The sequence below is a fragment of the Capra hircus genome, chromosome 7 (assembly GCF_001704415.2).
Source record: "Capra hircus breed San Clemente chromosome 7, ASM170441v1, whole genome shotgun sequence".
Classification (NCBI taxonomy): domain Eukaryota; kingdom Metazoa; phylum Chordata; class Mammalia; order Artiodactyla; family Bovidae; genus Capra; species Capra hircus.
Genome location: NC_030814.1, coordinates 67,116,398 through 67,138,615, shown reverse-complemented (window position 1 = coordinate 67,138,615; position 22,218 = coordinate 67,116,398).

Here is a 22,218-nt window from a genome sequence, read left to right as displayed (position 1 = left end):
ACTCTGCCCCGCGACCTGGGGGCTCCCGCGTCCCTGGGGGTGGGAGTCCAGCCTTCCGCGCCCCGGGGCCCTCATAGCCTGCTCCGCCCTCTACCCACTTGGATCTCCTTGCTCCTCTTCCAACACACCTACCCTGGCGCCTTTGCAGGTGTCAGGACCTCCAACAGGTATGCGCGTCCTCAAATGCTCCTCCCCGCCATGTGGTATTTGCTCTGTATGTACTGAGCGACTGAACTTACTGAACAACCTGAGCTTGTGAGGCGGGAACAGGCTAGTATGCCCAGGCGCAGAGGGAAGCCGGCAGGACCCGGCGTGCAGCCTGGGTGTCAGCCTGCGCGGCCCCTGGGGGCGTGTCCGGCGGTCACTGGCCGAAGGTGGGGCAGGGTTGAGCCCCTCTCAGGGCGCAGGCCCCCTGCACGCCAACCTCATGGGGCAGGATGCAGCCACCTGGTGGAGAGCCCATCCCGGGGGCCTGGCACACGGTGCTGAATAAGTGTCCACCGGCTGAAACCCTGGAGGATAGGGCTTCCTGGGGTGTCGCCTAGCTTGGTGTCCCCCTGCCTGTTTACCCGGGTGGGGGGAACTGCGGGGGAGGTGGAGGCTGGACAGTGGGGCCACCAGTGGCATAAGCCCCTGGGGCCAGTCCTGACGGAGTCCAGGTGACCAGTACTGGTTCCAGGCACAGACTCGGGTGGCTCTGGAAGCTGCGAGGAAAGAGGAGCTCTGACCCGTGACCCCCAGGCGTGAGCTTCAGCCTAGATTCCCTCCAGCTAAGCTGGTCTCTTTGGGCCCCTTGCTGACCCACTAGAGAAGGCAATGGCACCCCACTCCAATACTCTTGCCTGGAAAATCCCATGGATGGAGGAGCCTGGTAGGCTGCAGTCCATGGGGTCCCTAAGAGTCAGACACGACCTCACTTTCACTTCTCACTTTTATGCATTGGAAAAGAAAATGGCAACCCACTCCAGTGTTCTTGCCTGGAGAATTCCAGGGACGGGGGAGCCTGGTGGGCTGCCGTCTATGGGGTCACACAGAGTTGGACACAACTGAAGCAACCTAGCAGCAGCAGCAGCTCACCCACTCTGAGCCTCAGTTTCCTCCTTTGAAGAGTGGGCGGGTGGTCCTGGTGTGACAGTGTCACCAAGGCTCTGGGGGCTTTGCTGCTGAAATTAACACCCAGGATGTTGGCAGATGCCAGTCAGCCCTTTCGAAGGACTTCAGGGGATCTGGGCACGGCTTTGTGGGATACAAGGCCCAGCTCTCGGTGTTTCGTTTCCTTTAGACATATACCTAGAAGTAGAACTGCTAAATCATAAGGTACGTTGTTTTTTTTTTAACTTTTTGAGGAACTATGGACTATTTTCCACTGCAGCTGTACCGTTTTACATCCCACCTGCCATGGACAAGTGTTTGATTTCTCCACTGGGAGCTTCTTATAAAACAAAGCACCCACCAAGGGAGGCAAATGGCTCAGGAGGTGGCTTTGAACTGATGAAGACTCTTCCTGCCCCTGACTGACTGTGGGTCCCCCGGCCTGGTCTATTCTCTTACCCTCAGTCTCCTCATATGGGCCATACCATCATCCAGCCCTGTATCCAGTGTCTAGTGGACGAGGCAGGAATTAACACAGCCATGGAGAGGCAGAGGCCTGGGGGTCTGGAGTTGCCCTAGCTGTGTGGCTCAGCTATTCTGAGCTGCAGATTCCTCATCTGTAAAATGGTACAAGTTATCATGTGTGGGACTTACCTGGTGGTCCAGGGTTAAGAATCCGCTGGGGACACGGGTTCAATCTCTGGTCAAGAACTAGGATCCCACATGCCAAGGGGCAACTAAACCCATGCGCCTACAGCCCACGAGCTACAACAGGAGAAGCCTGAGCACCGCAGCTAGAGAGTAGCCCCTGCTCCCAACAACTAGAGAAAGCCTGAGCACAGCCATGAAGACCCAGCACGGCGAAAAAGAAATAATATTTTTAAATAATTTTTAAAAATTCTCATGTGAATCAGCACTTCCACGTGTGGGTATGTGCCCCAGAGAACTGGGACAGATATGCAGACAACTCCTTGTACCTGTACGTTCACAGTAGCCAGAATGCACACAACACAGATGTCCGTCAGTGGATGCGTGTTACACACCATGTGGTCCTGCTGCACCATGGAATATTATTCAGCCATTAAAAAGTGAAACACTGATTCTTGCTACAATGTGGATGAACCCTGAAAACATAATGTTGATTGAAGGAAACCAGACACAGGAGGACAAATATTACGAGTCCGCTTGTGTGTGTGTGTGTGTGTGTGTGTGTGTGCATGCGTGTGCTCAGTTGCTTACTCATGTCTGACTCTGTGACCCCATGGACTGTAGCCCACTAGGCCCCTGCCCATGGGATTCTCCAGGCAAGAGTACTGGAGTGGGTTGCCATTTCCTACTCCAGGAGATCTACCTGACCCAGGGAATCTTCCTGACCCAGGGATTGAACCTGCATCTCTTGCGCCTGTTACATTGGGAGGCGGATTCTTTACCACTCTGCCACCTGGGAAGCCATTCATTTATTTGAAAACCCTAGAACAGGCGGGTTCACAGAGGAAGACAGTCAATAGTGGTCACCAGGGGCTGCTGGAGCAGGTATGGGAAGGACTGCTAGAGGGGGCAGGGCTTCCTACTGAGGTGGTGAAAGTGCTTTGGAGTCAGACGTGATGGTGTGGTGGCATTTGCACAACTCTCAATGTGCTATCAACCCCTGGATGGTTCATTTTAAAATAATGGATTTTGTGGTATGTGGTTACATCTCAGTTAAAAGAAGACGCTTCTAGAGCTTTTTCAAAAGCAGCTGCCCCACCCGTCACCTTCCTATCAGTGACATTAGGAAGTTCCCATTGCTACGGTCCCTGGCTGACACTTGGCATTGTTGATATATTTGGTTTCAATGGTTCTCATGGAGTGAGATGGTTGGCCCCTCACTGGGATCTTAATCGGCAGAGGGGCCACATGGGGTTCAAGCTCTTTGGCCATTTGGGGTGTCCTTCTTTAGGACCTTCCCATTCAGGTCTTTGGCCCATTTTCTTCAATTGGGATATTTAGTTCATTTTTTTTGTCATTGATTTGTGAGAGTTCTTTATATATCATAGACCCCAGTCCTTTGCTGGATTATGTGCTGCAAGTATCTTCCCCCACTCTGCCCTTTGCCTTTTGACTCTCCTAATGGTGTATTTGGACAAACTCACTTGTTTAAAATAAAAGACTAAATGTTTTAATTAGAAATAAATTTTATAAGCAAAGAGGCTCAGCATGTGAGTCACCATGGAGAGGGTTTGCCAACAGTAGCATCAGCTTTTCCACGCAGAAGGCAGAAGGAATCAGACTGGCTTCATTCACAGATAAAGAGACCAAGGTTCACAGAAGCATCCTGACTTGTCCTGGGTCACCTGGAGCAGCAGCCCCGAGCTCTGCTCTCCTGCCGCTGCTTTGGGAGGGATGTTTCCAGAAGACACACATCCTGGCCCACAGAAAGGAGTTTCTGAGCAGATCTGGAGGTTTGGCATGAAACCCTTCATTTCAAGTTATAAAACCTCATTTCCCACCAAGACAAATGGAAAAGGCTGGGAACAGGGAGACCACTGTTTATGTCTTGTCCACTCTGGCTGGCCACTGGCATAGTCAGTCATGTAACCGAATGATGTGGGGGGAGGACACGGCAACCCTCAGGGGCTTCGGAGGACCAGGGTCAGCTGGCTTGAGGTGGACACTGCTGCTGAGGCCCATCCCCCACATGAGGGCCCCCAGGTCCACCTCTGTGTGCTCTTTGCTTTTCCCGTGGAGGCAGTGGGTGTTGAGAGGAGCCAAAGTGGGCAACCAGGAGCCACTTGAGTGATGCATGCCCCGCCTTTCTGGGCATTAGATATTTGATGGTCGGGACTTCCCTGGCAGTCCAGTGGTTGAAACTGTGCTTCCAGTACAGGGGGTGTGGGTTCAGTCCCTGGTTGTGGAAGTAAATCCCACATGCCACGCGGTTCATCCAAGAACAAGCACTAAGCAGACTATTTGCTGTTTGGAAAGTCTGATCCTGGGTGTATATATACCCAAAATAACTGAAAATAGGTATTCAAAGAAAAACTTGTACACACACATTCACAGCAACCAAAAGGTGGAGATTACCCAAATATCCACCCACAGATGATGGCGAAAGATGACAGATGTGGTCCCTCCACTCATGGAGCATCCCTCAGCCATGGAAAGGAAGAAAGCCCTGACACTTGCCACCACGTGGATGGACCCCATGTTGGAAGTATCCTGGGGATTAGTGGCGCTGGGTCTGCCCGTCACATCATGGACACAGGGACAGAGCAGACATGGGATTTTTAAAATTGTTTTTGAAATTTAGTAGACTGACAATATCTGTTAGTTTCAGGTGTTCAGGAAAGTGATTCAGTTATATATATATATATATATGCTGCTGCTGCTGCTGCCAAGTCGCTTCAGTCGTGTCCGACTCTGTGCGACCCCATAGACGGCAGCCCACCGTCCCTGGGATTCTCCAGGCAAGAACACTGGAGTGGGTTGCCATTTCCTTCTCCAATGCATGAAAGTGAAAAGTGAAAGTGAAGTTGCTCAGTCGTGTCCGACTCTTAGCGATCCCATGGACTGTAGCCCACCAGGCTCCTCCATCCATGGGATTTTCCAGGCAAGAGTACTGGAGTGGGGTGCCATTGCCTTCTCTGATATATATAGATATATATATATATCCTTTTTCAGATTATTTTGTTATAGGTTATTACAAAGTATTGAATGTAGGTCCTTGTACTTAGAATTGGGATTTTTTTTTCAATTTATTATTTATTTATTCTCGGCTGCGCTGGGGTCTTGGATTGCTCTGCGTGGGCTTTCTCTAGTTGTGGGTGTGCAGGCTTATCACTGTGGTGGCTCACCATTTCCAAAGTAGTTGTGGCCCACAGACTTGGTGCTGGGGAGGCTGGGCCTGAGGACCATGGCGAGCCTGATCACACCCCAGCAGCTGGTCTGAGCAGGACGCCACCACGAAGAGGGTGGCTGCAGGCACACCAGCCCTATTTATACCAGGAGCCCACGGAAAGTTCTCCTGGCTTCACCAAGCTGCTCTCATCAATAAGTCATTGGCAGGATGAATATTCCACCCCAGGGGGCAGCCAGGAGGTGCTGCCTCACCCCCTGCAAGCCTGCCTTGGCAGGATATTAAAACCGCCAGTAGGGCTGTTACTCGGAAGGCCAAACGTCGAGTTTCCATGTGACTTGGCAGTCTCCCTCCTGGGTAGAAATAAGGTGAAAACAGGAGTCCACACAAATCTGTTCATCCACCTTCACAGCAGCATCCTTCACAGCAGGAAGAGGTGGACACGCCCAGACATACATCCGTGGAGGGTGGGTGATCGCAATGTGGTCCCTCCCCACACAAGAGCATCACTAGGCCACGAAGAGAGGCCCTGACACTCCCTCCAAAATGGGTGGACCCCAAGAACAAGATGCTCAGTGAGAAAAGCAGACACAGAAGGACACACAGGGTGTGATTCTACTGATAAGAAACATCCAGAACAGGCCAATCCACAGACACAGGAGTGGGTTCCTGGTTGTCAGGGGAGGGGGGTGACTGCTCATGGGGTGGGGTTTCCTTTTGGGGCAATGGAATGTTCAGGTATAGGATAGAGCTGATGGTCACATAACTGAATATATAAGAAACCACTAAATTATATAATTAAATCTTTTCTGCATAATTAAAAAATTGTTTACTAGTTTTTTGCACAGCAGCGTATAATTTCTTCTTAAAAGTCTGTCTCAATTCATCATTTCCCATAATTCTATCAAGCTGTCTCTCTAGAAGCAAACACTTTTATTTTCCAGCTTTACTGCATATGATTGGCAAATAAAAATTGTGTATATTTAGTGTGCAGAATGTGATGGTTTGGCACATGTTTACATTGTGAAGTGATGACCCAATCAAGCTAATTAATACAGCCATCACCTGATGTGATTACCTCTGCTCTTGTGATGAAAACATTTACAATCTACTCTCTCAGCGACTGTCAAAGACGCTGAGCAATATTATTAACTGTAATTACTGTGCCATCCTTTAGATCCCCAGGACATATTCATCTCATAACTCAATACCCTCCAGCCCCTGGTAATCACCATTCTGCTTCTTTGAGCTTGATTTTTTTTTTTTTTTTTGGCTGCATGGCATGCAGACACGGCATGCAGTATCTTAGTTCTCCCACCAGGGATTGAACCTGTGCCCTCTGAGGTGGAAGTACAGAGTCCTAAGCACAGGACCACCAGGGAAGTTCCTGCATCTCTCCATCTGACCTTTCTCCATCTGACCTTTCTCCTAGTATAATGTCTTCTGTGTCCATCTATGTTGTAACAAATGGCAGGACTGCCTTCTTTTTTAAGATGGAATAACATTTCATCATATATATATATATATCACATTTTAAAAATATATTCATCCATCAATGGACACAGGTTGTTTTCATATCTTGGCCATTGTAAAGAGTGATGCAGTGAACATGGGGGTGCAGATATCTTTTCTGATTAGTGTTTTTGGGTTTTCTTCAGAGAAATACCCAGCAGTGGAATTGCAGGATGATATGGTAATTCTATTTTTAATTTTTTGAGGAACCTCCATGCTGTTTTCCACAGTAGCTGCACCAGTTTACATTCCCACTGACAGGGCACACGGGTTCCCTTTTTTTCTGAATCCTAACCAACAGTTATTTCTGTGTTCTTTTTGATGATCAGCATTCTGAGTGGGCTTCCCAGGTAGTGCAGTGGTAAAGAATCCGTCTGCCGATGCAGGAGAAGCTGGAGACAAGGGTTTGATCCCTGGGTCGGGATAATTTGCTGGAGAAGGAAATGGCAACCCACTCCAGTATTCTTGCCTAGAAAATTCCATGGGCCGAGGAGCCGGGTGGGCTACAGTCCATGGAGTCACAGAGTCAGACACGACTGAGCACTTATTACTTCCTTACTTCCATTCTGAGTGGTGTTAGGTGGTATCTCATTGTGGTTTTGATTTGCATTTCCCTGATGAAATCAAAGCTATGGTTTTTCCAGTAGTCATGAATGGATGTGAGATTTGGACCATAAAGTAAGCTGAGCACTGAAGAGTTGATGCCTTTGAACTGTGGTGTTGGAAAAGACTCTTGAGAGTCCCTTAGACTTTACTAGTCAATGGTAAAGAAAATCAGGCCTGAATCCTCATAGGAAAGACTGAAGCTGAAGCTCGAATACTTTGGCCACCTGATGCAAGGAACCCACTCATTGGAAAAGACCCTGATGATGGGAAAGATTGAAGTCAGGAGGAGAGGGGGCCGACCGAGGATGAGATGGTTAGATGGCATCACCAACTCCCTGGATGAGTTTGAGCAAGCTCTGGGAGTTGGTTATGGTCAAGGAAGCCCGGCATACTGCAGTCAATGGCATCACAAAGAGTTGGACATGACTGAGTGACTGAACTGAACTGATGACTTGTAATATTGAGCATCTTTTCATGTACCTGTTGGAAAACTATTCAGATCCTCTGCCCATTGAAAAGTATATATTTATTTGTGTGCACTGAGTCTTAGTTGTGGCATGTGGGATCTAGTTCCCTGACAAGGGATGCAACCCAGGCCCCCTGCATTGAGTGCTCAGAGTCTTAGCCACAGGACCACTAGGGAAGTCCCCTCTGCTTTTTCTTTTTCTTCACAAAATCTAGCTGTTTGTTATTTTGCTGTCACATCTGGACCTCCCTTGCCCTGCCCTTATCAGTGTGCTCCCTCCTGAAAAAATAGCTTTCCATTTTTGAGCAGTTTTAGGCAGAAAAATTGAGCAGAAATGGCAGAGTTCCCACACAGACACCCTCACACTCATTTCCCTGCTGTTTCTTCCTTGGTTATGAGTGTCTGGCATTGCTGTGCTACAGAGTTACAGCCCATGATCAATTGTGATGCTATACTATTCATAAAGGCGGTAGCGACACAGGTTTACGCTTCTTTAGTAAGTTTTTAATATTTATTTTTAAATATTAAAACTAATATTAAGACCTGTGCCAGGTCTTAGTTGCAGCACGCAGGATCTTTGATCTTGCGGCGTGTGGGATCTTTAGTTGTAGTATTTGAACTCTTAGCTGCAGCATGTGGGATCTAATTCCCTGATCAAGGCTGAAACTCAGACCCCCAGCATGGGGAGCGCCAGAGTCTTAGCCACTGGGCCACCAGGGAAGTCTGCCGTAGCTCATTTCTTCTGAGCCCCGAATCACATTCTACTGTTTGCATGTCCAGCGTGTATCTATCCATCTACCTGCTGGAAGGCACCTTGGTTGCTTCCTGGCAGGGCAGTTGGGGCAGCTACGAGTTAGAAGCTGCTGTAAATGCCTGGGCACAGGTTTCTGTGTGGATGTGTCGCCTGCTCTTACCTCTTCAGAGCTCAGGCCACTCGCCGCAAGGGTCTTGCTGAATCCTGGAGCCCTGGGCCAATGTCCACGGCCACCAGTGACAGCGTGAGGGTGGGACCGAAGGAGCTGAGCTGGGGGGCAGCTAGAGGCTGGGTTGGACAGACCCTGCTCCAAGTGCCACTTAGAGCTGTGAGCTGAACCTCAGTGTGTGCAGCTTCGTGAGGCCCAGAGGAGCAGTGGGAAGAGGGCTGCTGGCACAGGCCTCCCCACCTTCCATCTTCTCCCTTCCCCCCTTCATTTTCCCCTGCTTCAGGTGGACGATGTTCGCAAGCAGCCAGTGGGGCAGCCACAGGTGAATAGCCATCACCCCTGAATCCTTGCTTGTCAGGGACAAGAGCCTCCAGACATGGAAAAGTGGGGCAGAAAATGTCCTCAGCAGGTTTTTCTGGCCCACGGAGTCTGAGGTGGTAACTCACCGTCAGGCTGCCTGAACTTGTCCAAGTTTCCCAATTTCCCTCCTGTGTGCACAGATCTCAAATGAGGGAAACTCCCATGTGGTCTGACAGGTACTTCCCATGTTCTGACCCCGCCCCAGCACAGCCTCAAGGGCCACTGGGAAAAGCCAGAGTCTGCTGGTTTGAACCTGGGGACTCATGTTCTGTCCCCCAGACAAAGAATCCTGCTCACAGATGGAATGAAGTAAAACGGGGCAGCCGCTGTGAAAACAACAGTTCCTCCAAAAGTCAGACCTAGGTACCATCCATCCCAGTAATGCTAGTCCTAGGACTGTACCCTCCAATAACTGAAAAGTGTTAGTCATTCAGGCGTGTCTGACTCTTTGTGACCCCATGGACTGTAGCCCACCAGGCTCCTCTGTCCGTGGCAATTCTCCAGGCAAGAATAATGGACTGAGTTGCCATTCCCTTCTTCAGGGGACCTTCCTGACCCAGGGATTGAACCCGGGTCTCCCACATTGCAGGCAGACTCTTTACTGACTGAATCACCAGGGAAGCCTGGAAACTGGAATAATAACTGAAAATAGGTATTCAAACAAAGATGTGCTCACTACTGTTCATAGCAGCCCCAAAGTGGAGACAACCCAAGTGTTCACTGATGGGTGAATGTATACACAAATATGGTCCCTCCACACACGGAAACATCACTCATCATGAAAAGGAGAGAAGCCCGGACACATGCTACCATGTGGATGGACCCTGAGGGTGTGATGCTCAGTGGGAGAGACAGACACAGAAGGACACACTGTGTGATTCCATTAATGGGAAACGTTCAAAAGAGGTCAGTGTACAGACAGAGAGTGGATTAGTGGTTGTCAGGGGCTGCGGAGGGGGTGGGGTGACTGCTAATAGGGTTAGGGTTCCTTGTAGGGTGATGGAATGTTCTGAAATTAAATAGAGGTGATGGTTACACAGCATTGCAAATGTACTGCTACTGAACTGTTCACTTGAAAATGGTCAACTCTGGGAATTCCCTGCTGGTCCAGTGGTTAGGACTCAGCACTTTCACTGCCCAGACCTAGGTTAGATCCTTGGTTGGGGGAATAGGATCATGTTCAAAACAATGTTACTCCCTTCTGAGACCTCACTGATCATGAAATTGACTGTAAATCTAAAAGAGCCGGTCATCTTACCAGCAAAATGGATTTACTGTGGAACAGCAGAAGAGTTACAATCTAGGACACACACTCCTGGGAGCCATAGGCCCGTAGGGAAGACAAAGCTCAGAATCTTTCACAGAGAATAAAAGTCAGGAGGGTTGTTGTAAGCAAAGAGCCCATTGGAGGAAACTGGGAGCTAGGAGTGTGACAGTTTTTCATTGGCTGGGCTGTGGTGGTCTCTCATTGGCTGTGCAGCTGTCACCCCCCCCCATTGGCTCAGCTGATCCTTCATGGGGGGGGGTGGGCTGTGGTGGTCTCTCATTGGCTGGGCTGTAATGGTCCCTCATTGGCTGGTCTGTTGCTGGGCAAGGAGAAATGCTTCCTTCTCAGCCGGTGAGAAGCAGTAACCTTCCTGGTGGGGTGAAAAAGTAAGTCTCTTCCTGTTTGGGCTCTGCAGTGGTGGGGGTGAGGGTACCCCCTTCCACCTCCGGCTCCATTTTATTTATTTATTTAATTCAAGTGCTATATATATTTTTCATTTTTTGGCCTTGCTGCTGGGGCTGGGGGACATGCAGAATGGAACCCATGCCCCCTGCAGTGGAAGTGTGGAGTCCTAACCACTGGATCACTCCAGAAGTCCCTTTTGATTACATTTTAAGTGAGGTTTCCTTTGTTCATTGTCAGAATTCTACTGGCTGGGTGCCTGCCCTATGCTGGGCAGAGGTCACAGGCCCAGGTTAATCATAAAGGCCACCATCTTGAGTATGTGTTGAGCGTCTGAACCTGGCCTCCAGCCTCCAATTTCCCGGAAAAAAATATTCCATTTCAACAACAGCAGTATCGCTGACTCTGTTGGTGTCCCACCTGAGTGCCGAAGCCCCCTGAAGCCTGACAGGTGTTCTCCAGTTTGGTCTTACCTCTCTTCCTGTGTGGAGGTCAAGACCACACAAAGGACTTCTCACTGCCCTGACCAGGCTCTGCAAGGGGCAAATCTTGCCCTTGTTTTAGAAGTGAATCTTTAGAATCTTGCCTTGTTTTACGCACAGGGCATGGGGACGGCTCCAGGGTGGTCAGCCTCACTAACTCTGTGCTGTGTACAGAAACCCGAACTGGATCACAACAGTCGAGGAGCTGCCCAGCCTGCGAGACTCGGGGTGGTAGCCCCTGCCTCAGTTTCGTCGTCGGCAAGCTGGATGTCAGCTGTCCACTTGGCTTCTGAAATTATGTTCCCTCCCTGATCCAGCCTGGTCTGCCAGTGGCCGAATCTCCCGTCCACCTTCCTCCCTACAGCGCTACGTGGGGGCGGCCCCGCGGCCCCGGCTGGAGGGCGGGAGTCGGGGGATGGGAGAGAAGCAGCCTGCGCCTGGGGTCCGGTAGATCCTGGGCCCGCTGAGATGCAAAACAGCCCACAGTGTGGTAGTGGGGGGCGGGGCCGGAGGGGGTCGCTGGGAGGGTGCCGAAGGCTTGGCCAGGCGGAACTCAGCAGAATCAGAAAGGAAAAAGCAGTTCCTGGCGGCCTCTGACTTAAAACAAACAAACAAACAAAAGTGGGAAGGAGCGGAGGAATGCCAGGAATGCGGCCAGTCCCCTACCCGGGTGGGGCCCTGGCCGGCAGCCTCCAGGCCCACCCAGAGGCCCACCCAGACCACCCCCAGCCTCTGCGCTCCACCAAGGGACAAAGACAATTATTAACAAGCTTGGAAGAAGCAGAGCCATTAAAACTGCTTCAAACCCTCTCTCTGGTTTTCTTTCACTCTGGTATAATAGCTCGTCGTCCCTCAGGCGGAAGTAAAAGGGAAAAATTATTAATATCAAAGGCAGTGCTTAGGAACCAAAGGAATTTTACTTCCTTGTCTGAGGTCGTGATCTCGGCTGCCCTGCAGGCCCTCCAGTAAGGGGACCTAGGGGTCTGGGTCCGGAGTCCCTGGTAGTTTGAATTCTTCAAGCTCTGGAATGGAAGAGAAGCCCCGTGGAAGGTTCCAGAGACAAGGGTTTCATAGGCGGCAATAACGATGAACTCTTCAGGGTGTCGGTGGCCCACCGGAATTTAAAACTGTGTTTCTAAAACCTTGGCCTGCTCTGTCCCTGTATGTCCCCGCGGCTCTGCCGGAACCACATACAATATCTGGAAATGACACAGAACATTCCGGAGTCCAGAGGCCCCTCTCTGGAGATAAATACGACTCTCATGACTTTTTTTTTTTTTTTATGGGACCTATTTTATCTTAAGCAGAAAGGAAGTTGCCAAGAAAGGCTGATGGAAGCTGGTGGGGCCTTCCTTTGCCCAGCTGCTTCTAGAATGTTCCTCCAGGGTGATGAGTGGGAATTAAACACCCTGTTGGCTCCACAGAGAAGCTTGGGGTGGGGACAGGGGGGTGCAAAATGTGAATTTCTTTAAAAAAAAATTGGATCACAGGGAAGGAAAGGTGATCGCCCCAGGCTTTCAGGTTTTTTTCTGGTTGTTTGTCTAGCTCTGATGCTCTGATAGGAAGGCCCAGGGGCAGGGTTCTGGTGTTGGATGCCCTCGGGAGACTACAGGTTCTAGGTCAGTGGGGCTGGGGAGGGGGGTCCCAGACATGGGACTGGGGGCCAGTGTGCATGCACCTGGGGCCCAGGGTGAGTCCTAAGTTCAGAGTTGGCAGGGCAGTGGCCCGCATAAGGACCCAGGGAGCAATGTGAGGGCCGTGGCCTCAGCCAGGGGCTCCCACTTGGACAGCTAGCCAAGGACCTGCAGTGATTCAACCTTGATCCAGTTTGAGTTAAAGGTGATTGTTTCCAGGGGTTAGGGTTCAGTCCCTGGTCAGAGAACTGAGATCCTGCAAGTCCTGAAAGTGAAAGTCTCTCAGTCCTGTCCGACTATCTGCAACCCCATGGACTAGACAGTGCATAAAATCTGCCAGGCCAGAACACTGGAGTGGGTAGCCTTTTCCTTCTCCAGGGGATCTTCCCAACCCAGGGATCAAACTCAGATCTGCTGCATTCTTTACCAGTTGATTCTTCACGCAGATTCTTTACCAGTTGAGCCACAAGGGAAGAAGCCCAAGAATACTGGAGTGGGTAACCTATGCCTTCTCTAGCAGATCTTCCTGACCCAGGAATTGAACCGATGTTTCCTGCATTACAGGCAGATTCTTTACCAATTGAGCTATCAGGGAAGCCCTGGAAGTTGTGAGTGTGGGGAAAAAAAAAGAGTTGATGTTTCTGGAAAGTCCTGTGGATGGATGATGGGGACAGCTGCATGACAGTGTGAATGTGTTTTGTGCTAGAAATGGAGACGATGGTGAATTTTATGTTCTCTCTTTACCACCATTAAAACAAGAAAAAGGATGATTCAGAAGAAATATTAGTATCATCCAGAAAGTTTCAAAATACCGAATAAGTGGAAAGGAGATCCATCTTAACAAGGAGACAGATCTCTCCCCTTGGTTAACAAAATAAAACTACAAAGTAAGAATTTAAAAACCTGCTCCAGAGAGCTTCCCAGCAGCCCGGGGTTAAAACTTCCTCTTTCAATGTGGGGGTGTAGGTTCTGTCCCTGGTCAGGGGGCTAAGATCCCTTGCTGCCAAAAACAGAACATAAGCTAAGATTTATGAAGGGCTTCCCAGGTGGCGCTAGTGTTAAAAACCCGCTTGCCAATGCAGGAGACTAAGAGACTTAGGTTTGATCTCTGGATCAGGAAGATCTCCTGCAGGAGGGCATGGCAACCCACTCCAGTATTCTTGCCTGAAGAATCCCATGGACAGAGGAGCCTGGCGGAGTACAGTCCACGGGGTCACAAAGAGTTTGACATAATTGCAGCAACTTAGCATGCACGCAGATTTATAGGCACTTATTAAAAGCAGTAGAGCACAGAATTATATATACTTTTTCTTCTTGCTTTCTATGTAAGGTACTTGGAACATTAACCAGTAAATCCTATCTCAGTCTGTGGGTTGAGACTTTGTATATTAATTCCATCACCGTCATTCTAACTTCACAAGGAAACATTATTCACTTTAATATAGATCATGAGCAGTTGTATTTATCTACACATGCATTCCCTTCTTGGATCCTCGTTCTTCCAGTCATTGTGGAGCTTCCATCTGAAATCAGTTTCCAAATCCTTCAATATAAACTTTAGGATTTAAACACAACAGAAGCAATCTTGTAACAAATTCCAGACTTAAAGGCCTGCTGCATGTTTTACCTTTGGATTCCTGGAATGTTTGTTTCCCTTTCTGCATGGACTTTTAAAAAATGTTTTTCCTGCCTAAGCTTTGGAGATGCCAGAGCTGGTTGTTAAATATATCAAGGAAAAATGGATACAAAAGGCTTGAGGACTGTTTACAAACCACAGGAGGGAACCTGTGTAACACCTGGGAGTGAGGTGCCACCTTTACAATCCCAGATCCCCACAGATGCTGGGGCGTGCAAAATGCCTGCAAGTAAAGAGAGTGAGCTTGGAGCAACAGGAATCTGACAGGACCAGGAGAGAAGAGCTTTGCACGCTTATTATATATTTTTTCACAGTTGTGCAAACTTGCTACAATGACAGTTATTTTTAGGCAAGGTTTGGAAGATATCAGTGTGATCCCAATTTTATGTATATGTATCAATTGATGGCAGCAGTGAAAAATTTTATTTTCTTGGGCTCCAAAATCACTGCAGACAATGACTACAGCCATGAAATCAATAAATGCTTGTTCCTTGGAAGAAAAACTATGACAAACCTAGACGGTGTCTTAAAAAGCAGAGACATTACCTTGCTGGCAGATGTCCATATGGTCAAAGCTATGGTTTTTCCTGTAGTCAAGTACAGATGTGAGAGTTGGACCATAAAGAAGGCTGAGTGCTGAAGAATTGATGCTTCGAACTATAGTGCTGGAGAAGACTCTTGAGAGTTCCTTGGACTGCAAGGAGATCAAACTAGTCAGTCCTAAAGGAAATCAACCCTGAATATTCACTGGAAGGACTGAAACTGAAGCTGAAGCTCCAATACTTTGGCCACCTAATGCTAAGAGCTGACTCATTGGAAAAGACCCTGATGCTGGGAAAGTGAAGGAACAAAGAGAAGGGGGGCAGCAGAAGATGAGATGGTTGGATGGCATCACCAATTCAATGGACATGAGTTTGAGTAAGCTCTGGGAGATGGTAAAGGACAGGGAAGCCTGGCGTGCTGCAGTGCATGGGGTCACAAAGAATCAGACACGACTTAGTGACTAAACAACAACAATCTATGGTGTATAAGTATTATATATATGCATACATATGTATAGCTATGTTCATATGTGCACATCTATGTTTACATACATACACATTTCCCATACAGCCTACATAGATTCAGGAAATATACTGAAGGGAAAACCTCTGACGGTAAAGGTAGTTACCGTTGACTAGGGGGGGGGCAGACGTTGCAGATGATTTTTAGTTTTCTTCTATTTCATTGTCTAATTGTGCAGAATGTGTATTTAATATATATAAATGTTAAACTTGGTAAGAAAAAACACATCTAAAAGGCTCAGGAGCAACGAGAAGCCTCTCCCCTTGAGCAGTCACTTGCTCCTCCCCTGACCAGGAAGCCACTCTCTCTGTCTGTGGATCATCCTGTTCTGGACGTTTCCCATCAGTGGAGTCACACCCTGTGTGTCCTTCTGTGTCTGCTTCTCTCACTGAGCATCGTGTTCTCAGGGTCTGTCCACGTGGTAGCAAGTGTCAGGGCTTCTCCCCTTTTCCTGGCTGAGTGATGCTCCTGTGCGTGGAGGGAGCAGACCCATGTGTCTGTCTGCTGATGGACACTCAAGTTGTGTCCACTTTCTATCTGCTGTTCATCCCTTTACCGTGAACTTTCATGTAAAAGTACTTATGTAACATGTTTTCGTTTTCCTAGGGTGGAATTCCTAGGATGGAATTACTGGCCATACAGTTAACTCTACTTTTACCCTTTGGAGGAATAGCCACTATCATCCATGGCAGCTGCACAGTTTCATCTCCCACCATCCGTGGACAAGGATTCTAGCCTCCTCACACCCCAGTCCACACTTGTGACTGCTATATGGACACCATCCACCCTCGCACTCGGGAGGTGCAGTGTTGCTGTGGTCTGACTTTCGTTCCCTCGTGATGGTGATCATCTTTTCATGGACATGTTGGTTGGCTGATCATCTTTTTTTGCAGAAATGGAGAGGAATCTGGAGTCTTTGTCTTTGCCCCCACCCCTCTGGGTGAATGTCAAGTAGCCGCCACCCCTTGGCCCATCAAAATGAGAGTGAATTGGTGACAGACCATCTCCACCCCAGGAAGGAGACACTTCTGTGAAAACCATGGCACCACACACATGCCTGCTGGTGTGTTCAGACTGAGAGGGGCCCGTCCTGTTCCCTGGGGGGCAGTCATCAGGAGCCTCTCGCACAGGTGGCCCTGAGGCACCCTAGCCAGCAGCCCATGACGCGGGATCAGGTGTCCATTCCCTGCTATAAACTATTGATGCCAGTGATGTCAGCCCCGCGAGGTCTATGAGTCTCAGGTGTTACTGGCAGAGAAACTGGAGGGCTGCTGCTCCTCTGTCCTAGAGTCCCACAGCCCACCTGGGAGGCATAGTTCTTCCCCTTCCTGGATCCTTCCAGAGTTAGCTTCTTACCATGAAGGCCCCCACTCCCAAGGAGCCCTGATCTCCAGGAAGCAGGACTGCAGAGGCCTGGGAGGGTTTTGTTGAACTGGGCTATCTCCCTGCAGGCCCCTATGGCCCCAGAAAACATTCAGAAGTACCAGAGCGTCTGGGCTGAATCTCTTCAGCTCACAGCATCCTCTGTGGGGCTGTCCTAGGGGCTGTGGGTGTGGGGAGGCCACCCTGTCCCCACCCACTCAATGTCAGGAGCCTCCCTCTGCCGCATGACAAGCACAGATGTCCCCACATGCACCCCGGTGTGCCCGGGGGCAGAATCTCCCCAGGTGAGAACTGCTGCTTTACTGTGGTTAATTTCTGGTCTTGGATTTGGTCTGGCCTTTTCAAGCCAGTCTCACACACGTCCGGGGTCACAAGCCAAGATCTGGACAAGGCATTGACCAACTTTCCCAGTGCAAGTTCCAGACGAGGCAGCCCAGGGGGTGGCCAGGCAAAGACTGGGGTCTCCATTCCCCCAACCCAGGCCCATGTCTGGCCCGGACCCCAAAGGCAGCCATGTGTTGCCCCGTGACCCCGTAGACAGGCGGTGAAGGTGTGGGGGGGAGGTGAGCAGGCGGCCTCAGATCGCTTACAGCTGGGCTCATGTTCCCTATCGAGATGTTGTCCTTGTCATGAATTTTGCAAGCTCGTGGAAGCAGCTGCCCTCCCCGCCTGGCTGGCCCCTCCTCCCCTTTTCCTGGGGGGCAGAGTGGTTTCCTGTGGCCATGGCTGCTGAGAGCCTCGGGGGCGGGGTGGGGGGGCACCTAAAAGGGCACAGGGCTCTCCTCTTGCAGTTGAGGGCTGGAAGCCTGAGGTCAAGTTCTTGAGGGACCAGCCCCTCCTGCAGGCCCTGCAGAACCAGCTTCCTGGGGCAGCTAGCCACCTTGGGGCCACATCACCGCTCTGGCAGGGGGCCCACATCACATGGCCCCTCCCCATGTCTCTGTGTCCTGTCTTCTCAGAATGACACCACCCTTGGCATGAGGGCCACCCCACTTGGGGTGACTCAGCTCCTGACATCCGTGAAGACCCTGGTCCCAAACAAGGTTGTGTTCCTGGTGCCAGTGGTCAGGACGTGGGCATCCCTTGAGGACCCAACCAACCCCTGGTGGGGTCTCTGTGGGCCACTCCTGCACATGAGCCGAAACTCCAAGTGCTACCCCCATTAGAAGGCCTGGATTTGATCCCTGGTCTGGAAACTAAGACCCCACACAAGCCACAGGGGTCGCCAAATAAATAAAAATTTAAAACAAAAAAATCCACATGGGACCAGTGGCCACCTCACCAGGTGGCACAGATTCAAACAATAGCATGTTCTGGTTTTTCACAAATTCTGTATCTGTGAATTTAGCTTCTCACTGAAGTTGATTTCTGTTTATCTGTAAAATGGATTATTTTCTTGTCAGTCGATGCGCCCGGCGCTCCTGTGGTCACTCTTGAACACACTATGGCATCCGAGCCCAGGAAATGTGGAACCAGGATTCTGTCCCTGGGCTTAACCCAGGCTGGAAGCCAGGGTCTTTTCCTTGCTTGTTTAGTGCCTGGTTTTTCACATTAGGGCTTTTTATGGGTGATTTTGAATAAAAGTATTTGACCTAAGTTTTTCTATAGTCCTGCTAGCCACTGAATCAATATATGTTAAATAAGAGGTCTTCAAACAGAAACTTGCAGGAAACAAGATGTGTGTTGACGAGTTGGTGATGGTGTTTTGAGCAGAGAGGCTCAAAGGACCCTCACTCACCCTGCATTGCCCCTAGGACCGGGGATCTGTGTTCCCCAAGCCAGGACTTGCTGCAACTTTACAGACCCTGGATGTGAGAAAGATGACAATCACCAGCATTTTCTTTTTTTAAATATTTATTTGGCTGTTTGGCCTTAGTTGTGAGTGGGCTTAGTTGCCCTGCGGCATGTGCCATCTTTGTTCCCCAATGAGGGATGGATCGATTGCCTCCCTTGCATTGCACAGTGGATTCTTGACTACCAGGAAAGTCCCATCACCTGGATTTTCTAAGCAGAATTTTTACCGAGCTGCAACTTACATGCAACAAAACACCCTTTCAAGCTGCCATTCTTAGCCACTGACTCCCCGAGAGCATCCAATCCTGATTTCTGGCACCGTGGGTGCGTTTTGTCTGATGCCGAGCTTCCGTTTGTACACTTGGAATGAAGGTTTACCTGGCTGGTCTCTGTGCTCCTCCGCTGCTGCATGGGTTCCCGAGTGGAGGCACCACATGGCCTATCTGCATCCTTTGGGCAGTTGCTCACCTCCTTTCTTTCCAGTGTTTGTCTGTTATGTCCTTTTGTCAAAGCTGCTACAGAGTTTCTTGCCCAGGTTTTTGTTGACTGTTGTGTAAGCACGAAGGAGCACAAGTGCCTGACCTTAGGGAAGGCGTACAGGCAACTTTTTAAGAAACTGCCAAGCTGTTTTGCAAAGTGGCTGCACTGCCTGCTCCCCAGCAGCGTTTAGTGTTCACCTGCCCCATCCTCGCCAGTGCTGTCATTTCCGGTCTTCATCCTAATAATTTCTTAAAAACAGGTTTATTAGATATAATTCACATACCCATAATGCCTAGCCACTTGAATGGTTTTCAGTTTATTCACAGAGCTGTGCAGCGAACAATTTTAGAACAATTTATCACTGGGGAAGAAATGCCAGCCCCTGACAGCCACTTCCCAGCCGCTGACAGCCAGGAACCCACTGTCTGTGAATCTGTCTGTTCTGGATGTTTGCCATCAGCGGGATCACACCGTGTGTCCTTCTGTGTCTGCTTTTCTCACTGAGCATCGTGTTCTCAGGGTCCGTCCACAGGGCGTCTCTCCTTTTCATGGCTGAGAGACGTTCCTGTGTGTGGAGGGACCACGTTGTGTTTATCTGTCAGTGGTCACCTGGGTTGTTTTCACTTTGGAACTGTTGTGAATCACGCTGCTGTGGACATGCGTGTTCAGGGTTTGTGTGGACATCTGTTTTTGTTTCTTTGGGGCGCATACCATAATTGCTGGGGCAGGTGATAACTCTACTTTGACCATCTGAGGACTGGCTAGGCTGTTGCCCACCCTCCTCGGTGCTCCCATAAAGGCAGAGCAGCCTGGGTAAAGCGCAGGCAGGGGGTCTGGGTCTAGGCTGAGAGGCCCCAGGCAGCTCACTCAGCCTCTCTGGGCTTGGGAAAAGGAGACTATTTCTGACTCAGAGGATTAGAGGTAAAACAGAGCCTGTAGGGAGGCACCAGCACAGCTTGAGCTCCCAAGGGTGTGGATGGGTGGGCGGGGGGTCGGGGGGCAGCATTGCTCCTATCCCAGGCAGGGTCTGGGACACAGTGGGTCCTTCCTGGAGGGAGCGGCTGGCCTGCTGGTTTGGGCAGATAAGGTTTGCACATTGGTCTCAGAACCTGGAGCCAGGGAACCTGCTGTTCCTGAGGAACCCCGTCATGGGGCACGAGGCAGATTTCCCCATGAATGTTCTCAGGCTTGAGCCAACATTCAGTGTCTGTTCTATCCCTGAGTTCTGGAGGCTGGGGTAGGGATGGGGCTTCAGCCTCTCAGGTCAGCACACTCAAGGCTCCGTCCCACAGAAATCTGAAAATGAGTCAGAGAGGCTGGTCTTCCCAGGTAAAGAACCCAACCTGCCAATGGAGACATGAGATGTGGGTTTGATTCCTGGGTCGGGTAGATCCCCTGGAGGAGGACATGGCAACTCACTCCAGTATTCTTGCCTGTGGAATCCCATGGACAGAGGAGCCTGGTGGGCTACCAGTCATAGGGTCACAGGTCAGACAGGGCTGAAGCAACTGAGCAAGAGGCTAGGAGACCTCAGGGCTGGGGGTGCCAGTGGTGGGGGGGAGGGTAGGGGTGGCTGCTGTGATCAAGGCAGTGAATAAACACAGGACCAAATACTCAGGAACTACCCAGCCATTTCCATTTGAAACACTGGGGAAAGCACATGGGGAGGAAGGGGGCAGCGGCCCAGGCCTACCCCTCGTGTTGACAAAGAAGTAAACTGAGGCAGCCCCAGCAGATCTGAAAAGAGAAATATTGATAAGACCCAGCAGTCCCTGCCAGCGCATGGGACACTGACCCCCATCTGGCTCCTGCCCACCTCCCTTGCTCCAGCCCTGTAAAGTATCATTTTCAGAATTCTCAGACAATTGCAAGGTGATCACACATCCACATTCAGCCTAAATCATTGATGAGGCAGGCAGCTGGCAGGCAAGCTGAGCAGGGAGCAGGCAGACAGGGAGGCCAGCCAGCTCCCATGAACCAGGGCACTGATCCAGCTGAAACGTGGGGCCCAGGGGCTCCCCGAACACCTCCGCTCAGTGCAAATGTGGAAGGCCTGCCAGCAAACTTTCATGTCTGATCCAGGTTCCATAGGGGGTCCTGGGCTAATGGGTAGCTCCCAAAATGGTGTGTCCTCATCCTCCATCCCCCCAGCAATAAACCCCCCCTCAGGATGGTTTGCAGGTGAGATGAAGGGTGGTGAGTGAGATGAGATCATCCCGCAGTCTCTAAACCAAGGACAAGGGTCCTTTTTAGAGACACACAGAGGAAGGACAGAGAAGAGTACCATGTGACAACAGAGGCAGGGACTGGAGGGATGTCACAAGCCAAGGACACCTGAGCCCTCAGAGCTTCATGAAGCAGGAAGGATCCTCCGCTGGAGTCTCTGGAGGGAGCTTGGCCTTGTGGACACTTAGGTTCCAAACAGAGTGAGAATAAACCTGTGTTGTTTTATGTCACCTAGTTTGTGGCACTTTTCCCATTTGAGCAGGGGCTGTCTTCTCCATATTATGTTCTGGTGGCAGGCAAGACAGAAATCCTCAACCGTTTTGAAACGCTGGGGAGGCTGTTCTGATGAGGGGGCCTGCCTTACAGCAGGCAGTGAAAGAGGGAGTGAAGGAACATTCTTTAAGGGAACAGCCTTGCACACAAGGCCTATGTAAATAAGGTCAGAAACCAGAAGGTGCTGGCAGTGTGGGGTTCTGTGGGGCCACAACGTCGGCTTGGGCTTTCTCGAGCTTGGACGGTGGTGATCACAAGTGGGTTTGAGTAGATTCCAACCGTTTAGATCCATGCTGGGAATTTGGTGGAGGGTCCGTGAACATGGCTGCCCCCTCCTTTCCTCCAACCATCCTCCCTGCTGTCAGGGCGGGGGCGAGTTGCGGGGGGGCGGGGTGGGGGTGAGGAGGACGCATCCCTGGCACCAGTCACTAAGGCAACAAAGATGAGCAGCTGCTCTCGGTGGTGCCCAGAGCGGAGGGCAATGGGAGTCCTGGGGACAGCCAATCTGCAAGAATGCGCCGGGGATTCGCCCAAATCCACCGGGACATTCCTGATTAGCCATTCCTGGGCTTCAGTTGGCCTTTGGCGACCCAGCCGGCCAAGGACCGCAGGGCAGAGGCCTGTGTGGAAATCAGCAGCCGCGACCAATGCGAGAAAGCCCTCTGGCATCGAGCCGGGCTTCAAGGCTCCTGGGCCCCGTCCAGGCTGGCGCGGCCCTGAGATGGGCACTGTTGCCATGACTTCGCCCAAGCTAAACCGACCTGAGAGGCGGGAGCAAGGGC